Below are 3721 nucleotides of genomic sequence, written 5' to 3'. Positions count from 1 at the left end.
ATCTGTATGCCAATAATAAAATCCATAAAAGTAGGGACTCGCTCTCCTCAAGACTGCAAGAAGGGCTGGGCCTGTTCTCATACACAACCTGCCACCTGTAAGGGACAAAAAGGAAAACCCACAGCATGCATCTTAAGCACAAAAAAACAAAAACAAAAAACCTTTATTCACCACTACAGTACCCAACCGTCTGATACTCACCACACAGCCCGTGTCACACCACCTGGATCACCTACACCAGAGGAGGCTATGTTTCGATGCAGGCCTTTCCCTGTACAAACCACAAAAACACACTGTAACAAACAATAAGAGGAGACAATACTGCACAGATAACAAAAGGAAAATAACGCAAACAATGTTTAATATAATCCAAAGAAATCAAATACGTAATCAAAATAAAAAAATAGCACACACAGAAAAAACTTAAATGCACAAGAAACAGTGACAGGTCTGCCCTTTTAAAAAAAGGAAACCATACAAGTTAGTTACCAGTCACCTAAAACTTTAATATACATGGACAACAAGACACAACATACTTTAGCGGAAGTACACTGCAGTAAACCAAACCATTTGGACAGTTACTGAATCTCGGTGCTCAGTCGCAAAGTCAATCTCCGAATACAGAGAAAATACTATACACAAAAGACACGATTATTAACCACATCGACAAAGAAAATTTAGTGTACCAGTTACTTAAATCTCATAACCAATCAACTTCAATAAAGTGAGCATATTTAATTTACTGATTATTCAGCGCTTATACACAGCCATCAGCCCATAGGAGGTACCACACTAGTAAATATTTGTCTGCCCCACTTCCCCCACGGTGAGTAGAAACGCAGTTACTAAATCACCCTAAAAAAAGCATCACATAAGCAGGAAGTTGCGTGATCATATCACAAGGATTCAGCACAAACAAATCACACAATTAACCCACATCCTGTATGACAAGGTCTAAGAGGGAGACAAGGCTGCATGTTAAGCACAACTTCAGTAACAAACCAAAATTCACCATGCGTCGCCGCGGCCATATTTATGCTTTCTTATTCATTTGTCTAGCTACCCACACCTGAAATTCCTTTTTTAAACTATCCCCCTCCCACATTTATATTTTTAGTTGACAAAAAATTATTAATATCTATTCTTTTTATTACTTATTTTAATGTTTACAGGTTACACATTATGTCAAACATATTGGACATCCTTAGGGATTGCTTGTTCTCTTTGTTTAAGTTTCACAAGCACATGCTGTTGTTGTTTTTTTAACTTGGGGTTAAATAGATTAAATGTGATCTGTCCTTCTGTAAGTATAATTTTAACTGGATTGTATTGTCTACTGGAATTTTCCATATTTGTCTCCTGAGATCATTGATGACTTTTCATTGGATTTTTTTTCCCCCTCTGGCCAATGAAAATCTGACATGTGTTTAAAGACACACCCCATTTATATAGGTAATACTGACCTGAATTTCCTTCTCTCTCTCATTTTGGATTAGTGTCGGTATAGAGAAAGAAGCCAAGAGTTGGTTAATGCCTTCTTATTATCTTTTTTTAGAAGCTTAAATTTTTCTCAGTATGTCTTGTCCTTCACTTGAATCCACTGAGGTCAATATGCCAATTGTTGACTCTACACTTGTATCATCCACCATGGTAAACCCACTGGCTTTGTCTTCATCAAGACTCCAGTATCTTTTCGATGCCTTCTTGGTCATTATACATTTTTACGACATTAGTTCGGCTATATTGAGCTTGGATCAATTATGGTCTCCTGTTTTTAGCTGGATACAGCTGGGTTTAGCAGTGTTTCAAATAGTTTCAGCTGTCAATAGCTTGGTTCAGATATATAAAATATATCGTTTTCAATTATTCAATGGCTCAGAAACACAAGACGATGACAATATGCAGACAACATGGATGGTAATTTTTTATTTGTACAACGTTGGTTCAGCTGTATTTGACATGATTCAGGCATGTGGTAATTTCCGATCTTGTACAACGTTGGTTCAGCTGTATTTGACATGACTCAGGCATTTTCTTTTGTTTTTAGCTGGATACAACTGGGTTCAGCAGTGTTTAAAATAGTTTCAAATGTAAAAAGCATGTTTAATATATTCAAAATATATCGTTCTCAACTATATAATGGCTCAGTAACACAAGAAGACAAATTGAAAACAGCATGGATGCTCATTTTATCTATCTACCAGATTGGTACTGCTATATTTGACTTGAGAAAACTGGGTTCAGCTGTGTTTGAAATAGTTTTAGCTGTACGTAGCTTGGTTCAGATTTTCAGAAGATGTTATTCTCAACTATTCTGCGGCTCAAGAACACAAGATTATAACCAGTTGACAACAATATAGCATGACACTAGAACGATAACGTGGAAAAGATTAAACACAGCAAAGCAATTATATGCTAACTTGATGACATTTAACACGATGATGCAATGACCACATTAGGTTGAGCAAGAAGGTTGATCAAATTTATAATAATGCTACGACATTTAACGCAAAGACCAAAAGGCCGCATTATGTCAAAAAAGAATAATATCGACCATCCAGGAACAGGCATTGAAGATCCAAATTTATAATAATACTACAACATTTAACGCAATGACCGAAAGAACGTATTATGTCGAAGAAGAATTATATCGACCATCCAAGAACAGGCAATGACAATTATGTCGAAGAAGAATTATATCGACCATCCAAGAACAAGCAATGACAGAACCAAATATATAAAAATACTACAACATTTAACGCAATGACCAAAAGTACACATTATGTCGAAGAAGAATTATATCGACCATCCAAGAACAGGCATTGAAGAACCAAATTTATAATACCAATAAGCCTGTTTCCTACGTCCATTCAGTGTCCGGTATTGAATGTTTGTATATGACAACCTCCCCTGCTACGTGTGTTCTCCTGTTGTTTATTAAAGTTGGCAAAATTCTCCTACATCTCCTTCGCTCTGTGCTCCAACACAGCAGCAGTAACGTAGCAGAATACCGCACCAAAACAGTCAGCGGCGCCCCCTCTCCACGTGTTTGTTTTCCGTTTTTGAAAGTTTTTTTTGTTTTCCTGTTTTTCCCCCGCGGCAGGGAAACCACCGCACGCTTTGCCGCACCATTGTCAAGCCCGCTGGCCGATCATCAGTCAAGCCCGCCGGCCGATCATCAGTCAAGCCCGCCGACCATGGCTCACTCAAGCCCGCCGGACGCCGATGACTCAAACCTGCTGGCCACGGCTGATCCAAGCCCGCCGGCCGCCCTATTCACCCGTAACCAAAAGAGGAGGATGAGGTGAAAAGGATGGCTCTCGGCCCTCATCCTCACTCCAGTGTCAGCTCCAGCCCCAGAGCTTGCTCCAGTGTCGGCTCCAGCCCCCGAGCTCGCTCCAGTGTCGGTTCCAGCCCGAGAGCTTGCTCCAGTGCCCGCTCCTCGTAAGTGCTTTTCTAGAGCGCCATCTAGTGCCCGCTCCTCCAGAGCGCCCCCCAGGATTTCTAGATTTCCCCAATAAATTTTTTTTGGGGGGGCCATATACCCGTGGTCGAGCCAGCTAAGGCCACGGAGGATCCGCCATGGCCTCCTGAGTCCCCTGCTCTGCCATGGCTCCCTGATCCGCCCTGGAGGCTCTTCTTGTCTCCGCCCTGTTCCAGTCCTGCACCAGCCTCCAGGGTGAGACACACCTGGAACAAATCAAACTACATTGGGACAGGA

The sequence above is a fragment of the Sinocyclocheilus rhinocerous genome, unplaced genomic scaffold, assembly GCF_001515625.1.
Source record: "Sinocyclocheilus rhinocerous isolate Xijiao unplaced genomic scaffold, SAMN03320098_v1.1 scaffold1596, whole genome shotgun sequence".
NCBI classification, from domain to species: Eukaryota; Metazoa; Chordata; class Actinopteri; order Cypriniformes; family Cyprinidae; genus Sinocyclocheilus; species Sinocyclocheilus rhinocerous.
Note: the sequence above shows the minus strand (reverse complement) of the source record.